The 9,222-nt window shown below is 38.0% G+C and overlaps 1 long non-coding RNA gene across 1 annotated transcript; it reads left to right on the top strand.

Annotated features, from left to right (window-relative positions):
• Nucleotides 1-3,103: 3,103 nt before the first annotated feature.
• LOC125690880 (uncharacterized) lies at nucleotides 3,104-8,647 on the top strand. Its single transcript, XR_007375818.1, has 3 exons — nucleotides 3,104-3,140; nucleotides 6,529-6,734; nucleotides 6,962-8,647. It is a non-coding gene; the product is annotated as an uncharacterized LOC125690880 (long non-coding RNA).
• Nucleotides 8,648-9,222: the final 575 nt, after the last annotated feature.

Genomic DNA, 9,222 nt, shown 5'->3' with positions numbered 1-9,222 from the left:
GAAATAGTTTTGTTTACTTCTTTTATTTTTTATTTTTTATTTTTTTTAAATTGATCTGTGAAAAGTAATGCCCTATTTAAAAAATCCAAATTCAAGACCTTGCACCTCTGTCAAGGCAACCCTCACAACCAATACAAGTTGGGAGATGAAAGGATTGAGGTCAGTCCTGACAAAAAAGACCTGGTGGTACTGGTGGATGGGAAGCCAGACATGAGCCGGAAATGTGCCCTCACATCCTAGAAAGCCAACTGTATTCTGGGCTGCATCAAAAGAAGTGTGGCCAGCAGAGTTAGGGAGGTGATCCTGCCCTTCTACTCTGCACTGTGAGGTCTCACCCAGAGCACTGTGTCCAGATGTGGTGTCCTCAGAACAGGAGAGACATGGACCTATTGGGGAACATCTAGAGGAAGGACACAAACATGATCCAAGGGATGTAACACCACCCCAAAGAGAACGGAATGAGAGAGTTGGGTTGTTCAGCATGGAGAGGGGAAGGCTCTGGGGAGACCTGTGAGTGGCCTTTCAGTATCTAAAGGGAAGCTACAGGAAGGAAGAGGACAGACTCCTTTAGTAGGGTCTTTGGTGATAGAAAAAAAAGGGAATGTATATATTCTTTCATGCTTAAAGAGGGGAGATTTAGTTTGAATATAAGGAAAAATCTTTTGCAGTGAGGGTGGTGAGGTACCGAAACAGGTTGCCCAGAGAGGTGGTGGATGCCTCATCCTTGGAGAATTTCAAGGTATGATGCAATCAGGCCCTGGGCAACCTGATCTAGCTGTGCAAGTCCCTGTTCATTGTAGGGGAGCTGAGTAGATGATCTTTCAAGAGCCCTTCCAACTGTAAGGATTCTATGATTTATTTTTGCTAAGGGATATAGACAGTTGAAAACTCTTATGTATCTGTGGAAAATGTGGAAGACAAAGGGACATTTCAGTGGTCTGTGGGACAGGACAAGGGGAAATGGCCATAAACCGAAACATAGGAAGTTCCACACCAATAGGTGAAAGAAATTCTTTGTAGTAAGGGTGACAGAGAACTGGAACAGTCCAGATATGTTCTCACATAGAAAACTTAGAGAAGAAAAGACCTGGGATGTTCACCACCATCTCATCAATACCCTGGAGAATTATTTGGTCACCCAGAGCGTTCTTGCTACTGGCTTTTAGTGTATGGAAATACGTATATTCAAGCTATGTTTGAAACAGATAACTCTAGCACACAACCAGTATAGAAAGGGAAGAAAAATATGTTTTTCAGCAGGTAATAAAAATTGTGTAGTTGGTGTTTAATCTTCTGCCTTTTTCTGAGCAAATAGGATTTGCTTCGATTGACGCAAAAACTCTCTTTGCAAGCAGAAAGCTAGACTAACATTTCACATGCTCTGAAGATCTCTGATTTTTCCAGTTCTTTCAGTTGTTTTAATACAACATATTATTTCTCCTCACAACTCTATCTTGTTTTCAGAACATTTATTGTATTCTGGTGAAATCAAGTAAACATTTCCAGTAGAACCTCGTGCTCAGAATAAAAGATACCATTACCAATTCTGAAGATAAACACTTTTTTTTCCTGATCAGTCAGTGGAATCCAGTTCCCTGACATGAATGGCAATTTCATTTGACTGCTACTGTGATTCTCCAATTTTTACTGCCTATTTTTCATATTTATAGCATCTTGTTTTCATGAAATCTTGTCATAGGGAAGATCCTGTCCTTGGCATTTGTGGCAATACACCAGGAAATTTGTGAGGCCTTGAAGCACTATCACATGTAAGTAAGTTGGTCCAAATAAGGAGCAAAAATACTAGTATTTTTTTTCTGAACTGCTGTATGCTGATGACTGAGAATTGTTTACCTGTTGGGGTATGTGCTTGTTTTTGAAACAGCCTTTTATATTTCAAAAGTTGTTACCTGTCTATTAACTCTCTTGCTTTTTTGAAATGTATTTCTTTAGAAGAATTAGAAGAGACTTTAAGAATTACAGTTGAAGAAACCTCAGGCTCTCACAGAAAGAAAGAGGAATTTAATTAGCTACCATAAGGCAGAAAAACAGAGTTGATCTGATACAAAAAGAGTCTATCTAACAATAGGCTTTTTCTCTTAGGGACTTAGGACAAAAATAATAATGTAAAATATCAATAGAATTCTTAGGTCCACAGGAGGGCCACTAAGATGTTCGGAGTGCTAGAGCACCTCTCCTATGAAGAAGAGTTGAGGGAACTGGGCTTGTTTAGCTTGGAGAGAAGAAGGCTCTGGTGAGATCTTGTTGTGGCCTTCCAGTACTTGAAGGGAGCATATCAACAGGAGGTACAACTGTTTACGTGGGTGGATAGTTCTAGGATGAGGGGGAATGTGTAGGTTAGATATTAGGAGGAAGTTTTTCACACAGAGGGTGGTGACACACTGGAACAGGTTTCCAAGGAGGTTGTGGATGCCCCATCCCTGGAGGCATTCAAGGCCAGGCTGGATGTGACTGTGGGCAGCCTGGTCTGGTGGTTGGTGACCCTGAACATAGCAGGGGGGTTGAAACTAGATGATCTTTGAAGTCCTTTTCAACCCAGGCCATCCTATGATTATTCTTAATGCCTCTATACAGTACTCATCTGAAGCAAAGAAATATAAATACATAAATTATTATGTGTTTCTTTTTTTCCTGATACTGACCAAATAAATAGAAGCAAAAGCAGTTACAAATATTATTTTATTTCAAATGTAATCATAAATGGTGATATTACTGCAATTTTGTGCAAGGCAACTGATTAAGTATGCTGTTTGATTAGTTATTTGAGAAACACCACTTTATAGCACCTGTGAGATGAAAGGAAGTCAGGAGGTGAACAATCAATTGATTAACTTAGTAAGTGAAAATTAAATGACACTTTTTAATGCCTCAGGACTAGTAAAATTGTCATTCCTATCTGTATGGGAACTGCTGAATCATGGCCTGAACCTCTGATTGATCACCTGAGGTGAGCACTGAGTCAGCCATGGGAGCACAGGTGAAGGCAATTCACCTGTGCTGCAGGAAGGGATGGAGCCTGGCTGCACCTCTCCTAGACCCATTTAAGAGCTGACCACCAGGGGGAAAGGTGTCTTCTGGAGATCACTCCTCATGGAGAATATTGCAGGCCTACAATATTAGTAAGCATTTTCTGTTTATTATCTTCATATTGTGATAATCTTATTTAGCCTGGAACTCTGTATGCTAGTTGATTTTACACCTCTGTACACTTATTGGTTGTACACTATCTCATGGGATTTATATTTTCTATGTTTTAATTTTTTTTTAGTTTCTAGACTTTGATTTGAGCTATGTCTCTTGTTACCACGGTACAAATACTTCTTGTAAATATAAGTAATGGAAAACATTTCTTTGTTTTAATTTCTTTGTTTTATTTTCATTACTTTCCTATTGTTTGAGAGCAGAGTCACTTATTGCATTCAGAGAAAAGGAGTTTACAGTCTCTCTGACCAAGTTTGAAAAAGTTTGTCCTCCTAGTTGATTTACTACATGCATCTCATGAAATGTCATGTAAGGAGAAAACATGTAGGGGATATTTTCATATTACAAAGTAAATTTTGGGACACAAAAATGTGTTTCTAACTTTGTTAACTCAGATTAGAGACTTAAGGGATTATGAATGCTCTGATTCCAATCAAGCACAGGAAATGAAAGATTTGAGTGCATGCTTCCACATTTTCCCTGCATTGCAGTGCTTACTGACATATACCAGCCTCAGGTTCATTTTCAAGTGATCTCTTTTGTCTGTTCCACAAAAATTGGGAATGGATGACTCACCTTTTTGGTAAGCTAGCATTTGGGGATAGGGTAATGGAGGGGAAAAAAAGTAATGAAACGCAATGATAGGCATGCAGTGTGGAAATACTGAAGACCTGACAGCAATTGAGAATAATCAGTAGGCATTTCTGTATCATTGCCAAAATACCATGCTGAACAAAAGAAGCTATGCATTCCTTGTAAATGAAAGTCCCTACAACTAAATCACTTATTTTTCTAATGTCTCATTTAAATAAATAATTTATAAGTTATATAAATGGCTTACTTCATGATGCTATTCCAAAATTTTAGTGTTTTCTTTTGGCTTTGGGTCTGATTTTTTTTATCCAGTCTTTTTCATATACCTGCACGCATGTGTTGATGTACATACAGACACACACACATACTATTCTGAATTAAGCTTGTAGGTGATGTTTTATCTTGATCACTAAACTCGCTACAGAGTTCTAAGTATGCTGAAATCATGCTATAGGGCCAGGGAACAAAGGTAAGGAATAGATCCCTTATTCTTCTTGCTCTCTAGCTCTGCTTTGTAATGTTCCTTCCAGCTTTCTCTTCAGAAACCCTTGAAGTAGGGAAGTATGGAGATACAGTTCACTGAAACAAGCAGTTACCCAGAGCGTGGTGAATGTGATGCTCTCTCCAGGACTATCCTAGCAGTCTGTGCACCTCCAAGCACTCTCAAGTACCTTGTAGCTGCAGCTCAAGCAGTGCGTAGCCTGCCACAACCATTTTAGCTACTGAGAAGTCCTTCAATGTCCTGAGATACTTCAAGCTCCAAGAAAGAAAAAAAGGAAAAATCTATAGAAAAATATTGGAGAACAACACACTAGAGGAGATGATATTATAAATTAACAAGGAACTTCTAGTATACTCTAATACACTTTATAGATTTAAATTGGGTGTAGAGGAGTGCTCTTCCTTTCTAAATAGAGGGGATGTTTAAACTGAGTTGCTCGACTCTTGTTAATCACAGCACACTGTGTCTATGGGTAAGGCAGTGTTTGTGGTTACAGTGATGTACTAACCAAAGGTTTATTGCTGTAAAACAAATGTAAATGATTAAGTAATGGAACTGGTAGGCAGAGATGCTTTGCAGATCAAAATTTCTAAGTTTCTTCAAGTCCACTGGAAGCAACATCAAACTGGGTTTATTTTACACTCTACATAGTCAGCTACTACCACCCTTAGGTATCAGGTTTTTGCTCGCAGATACTAAAGACCTCTGTTTCAAGGAGCCTGATTCTTCCTGTACTGTGCTTTTGGATGCCAGATACCCATTGCCAATGGTATAGTGCCTACCACTCTCTGGACAGGGGAGAAGTCTCTATGCTATATGAAACAGAAAAGGAAGCTATCGTGAGAGGGAGAGAGATGTCCTTGTAAGCTGCACTGATGAGGATTGAGACAGTGAGATCCATGTTGGAATCATAGTAATATATCAGTAGAAAACCATCTTTCCTGTTGACGTTCTCAAATCTGTCAAAGATTTGATAGCTGTGAAAGACATCATCATTCTCCCTGCCAAGTTTTGTTAATATTAAATTTGCAGTTTTTCATAGTTAATGTTTGGCCCTTGTGATAATCCACAGCAAAATATCCATTAATAGCTGAGACTCAAAAATAATTGAATATGAACTTAGCATCTTAATATTCCACTTATTAAATATTAGTTTGACTTAGTGTTTATTGGAGGAAAAAAAAAAAACCACAACAAACACCATACAAATGTTTCACCATTTTCTTAGTTCTATTCATTTCATGAAATGGCATACAGATGTGAAAATATTCTTGGCTAAAATTTATTTTTTCCCATTTTTTTTTTAATGGCTTCTGGGTGGGAAGATTTTGCTAAAAAGTCCTTATAGACTTTTCAGGATACCAAGTCTTATGTAACTTCAAACCATGTATTGTCCCACTACTTGCTCAGCGCATAGATGAGGCTTATAGGAATTCATTACCATGAAAACGAATAGCAGAATTCAGCCTTCTTCCCTTTGTGCTTCCACTGACTGTTTTTTCCTAGTGCCATTCCAGTGATGCATCACTCTCAGCAATCTCTGATACGATTTTGAAAAGAGCAAGAGCACATAAATTTTACGGGCATAAAATGCAAAATATTTTCTCTGACATTTCCATCATTTTTTTAGCATTGATATGTCTTCATAACAGATCAGAATAATAAAACGCATATCAATTCCACAGAAAGAAAAAGTTGTTATGATCAAAATAAGAGATTCACAGAACTGCTAAAGTATACTTCAAAATCTTGCTTGTCAGATTAAATGTCTGGCACTTTGTTTTTTTTTTGTTTGTTTGTTTGTTTTGCAAGTAGCAAAATATTTTCTTTACTTGAAAAAACCTTTCTATCTTCTTTCCCTAAAGGAACGTTATTTAACTTTTTGTTTGCTTAAATAATAGATATGAATTGTCCATTTATAGAACCATTGAATCTTTTGAGTTGGAAGAGACTTTTAAGGTTGCCTTGTCCAGTTCCCCTAGAGCTACATCAGGTTGCTCAGAGCCCTGTCCAGCTTGAGGTTGAGTGTCTTCAGGAATGGGGCATCCACCACCTCTCTGGGTAACATGTATCAATGCTTTGTTCCCTTTATTGTAAAAACATTTTTCCTTAAATCCAACCTAGATATCTCCTCTTTTAGTTTGAAAGCATTTCTTCTTGTCATAGCACAAAAGACCCTCCTGAACAGCCTGTCCCCTTCCTTCTTACAGCCCCCCTTTAGATACTGAAAGGCTGCTCTCAGCTCTCCCCAGTGCCGGATCTTCTCCATGCTGAACAGCCCCAGCTCTCTCAGCCTGTCCTCATAGGAGAGGTGCTCCATCCCTTGTATCGTGTTTGTGGTCCTCCTCTGGGTGTGCTCCAACATGCCAACATCTCTCCTGTGCTGAGGACTCCACATCTGGATTCAGCACTCCAGGTGAGGCCTCACCAGTATAGAGTAGAGGAGCAGGATCACCTCCCTAGCTCTGCCAGTCATGGTAGGGTTGACCTCAATCCTTTCATCCCCCAGCTTGCATTGGCAGTGGGGATTGCAATGATCCAGGTGCAAGACCTTGCACTTGGATTTATTGAACCTCATGATGTTCGTGAGGGCCCACTGCTGGAGCCTGTCTAGGTCTGTCTGGATGGTATTCTGTCCCTCAGGTATGTCATCTGCAAGCTTTCTGAAGGTTTACTTGATCCTACAGTCATCATCATCAATGAAAATATTAAAGAGCATCAGCCCCAGTAATGACCCCTGTGGGACACCACTCTTCACCATCTCCATCCAAACTATTGACCACGACTCTCTGGGTATGATTTCACAGCCAATTCCTCATCTGCCGAGCAGTCCATACATTTTCATAAATTACCAATTCTCTCCACACCTAGGTATTTCATAAATTGCCTAGTGACAGCAAAGCCATCTTCATTTCAACATCAAAGCGTTTTTTATGCATTTAAGACAATACACATAAACCGAAGGAAGAAAATCCCTCAGCCAAAAAATTACTATCTGCAAAAAAAGTTGGGGTAGTCCTTCAACCAAGAAATGACTATTTGCAAACAAATGGAATAGAAGATATTTAGAGTTAATGACCTGAAGGAACATATTTTTATACATCCATGTTTGTCTTCTTACTTTTTGATGTTCTTAAAATTATATCGCAGGTATTATTTTTCAGGCTTGTGTGAAAACTCAAATATAAAACTATTGAACTTTCAGAGTCTGTCACACAACTTTGCTTATTTTTGTCTGCCATGAATTGATTTCATATGGGAAAGTTTGCTGGAAGTAGAGATGAAAATGTCACTACAAGTTCGCTGCAGAAAGAAAAGCTTATTTTTCTTTGAACACTTTTTTTTTTTTTTCCGGAACTGCCTTGCTTCTGCACTAAGTAAGTTTACTAACTTTAATCCACCAACAAATGAACTTTATTCAACCAAAATATCTGTGTACTTTGTACAAAATGAATTTTCTTATGTAGGCCCAGGACTACTGGATGTTGTCAAGGCAAATACTTCATGGCACCATACTTCCTTTTCTTGCTTTGGTCAGTTTTCAAGAATAGTAGAAAAATACGTAGTGTAATAGATAGAATTGAAACAGGTGTAAGAATGATATTTTCACAACATTTCTAATTTGAAAACCAAATTTTCCCTCCCTTTGATGTCTTCTGGCATTCTGACTGAGATAAATGCATATATATATATTTGGTGCAGATCTTTATACCTGCAAGAGTCTCAAGAGGAAATCATACTTCCTAAATTGTAAATACTGAAGACAAGATGGCAGTAGTACAGCTTTAAAAACCATTCTTTCTCTAAAACCATCATACAATATGGTGCAGAATAAAATATTTTGCCTCATTATCCTTTAGCAGTATTTACAGATGTTATATTTCTAAATGAAATGATTTTCTTTTTAAAGAATGAAGACAAAAAATGAAAATTCTCTCTCCAGACTAATGCACAGCTTACCATTAAGGGTAATGGCTTTTGATGAGGAGGAGCCTCATACTGAAACAGATTCCTGGAATTCCATAACCACTTGTACTAACGTTAAATCATTTCAAAGCAAAAACAAAAAGAACAGTACAGATCTGTAAGAAGGATCCACAAAAAGAAGTCTGAAACACCACTGAGACCATTTAATTTAGAGCTGAAAAACTGAAGGACACTCCAGAATTCTGCAGTTAAGTGAAAAGCTTATTAGTAAAAAAAAAGAAAAAAGACTGTAATATTCATGTGTGGGGTGCAAAAAGAGAAAGCAATGCACTTAAATTTGGAGAAATGATATTTAGACTACAAAAAGTTTTAAAATGTTGAGAATTTTAGTAAAAATGTTGTCTGCAGAAACTATGAGATCAAAATAACAAGTTATTGAAATTCTGTATAACTTAGTGCTAGCAATAACGAGATGCATTATTAAATTCAAATGCTCTAATTTGGTAAGTGTGAAGAAGGTGGATACTTAAAAAAAAAAATCAGAAAAAAAGTTTTATCACCATGATTCAGTTTACTTCAATGAATCACATTTCCTCTCTCAATGTGAAACCAATTTAGGCTACAAGGCACGTAAATCTACACATTGGTGAAGCTTTTCTAAAGCAAAGTGTTCCTCTCCAAGCCCTTCTCCCCCATCCAGCTATACATAACTTCAGAGCAGCAGGCATTGTGTCAGGCACTTGACAACACAAACTGGGCAGGCTAATGAGTTCTATGTAAGACATTTTTCAGTCTAACTGCCTAATTTGGAGAATACGTGCAGAAGGACATCATTAATCTGGGTTTGTTTGTACTGAGTTCTTTATAACCTAAAAGCATCACCTCTCTCTCCTAATCTCTCAACACACTGACCAACATTCGCTCTCATCAGAAATCATGAAAGCTCTTGTCTGAGCGTTGCTAAGACATGGGGTGCA

Source organism: Lagopus muta, chromosome 3, assembly GCF_023343835.1.
Source record: "Lagopus muta isolate bLagMut1 chromosome 3, bLagMut1 primary, whole genome shotgun sequence".
Lineage (NCBI taxonomy): Eukaryota > Metazoa > Chordata > Aves > Galliformes > Phasianidae > Lagopus > Lagopus muta.
The sequence above is the reverse complement of the archived record's forward strand: the minus strand, read 5'-3'. Positions and strand labels throughout refer to the sequence as shown.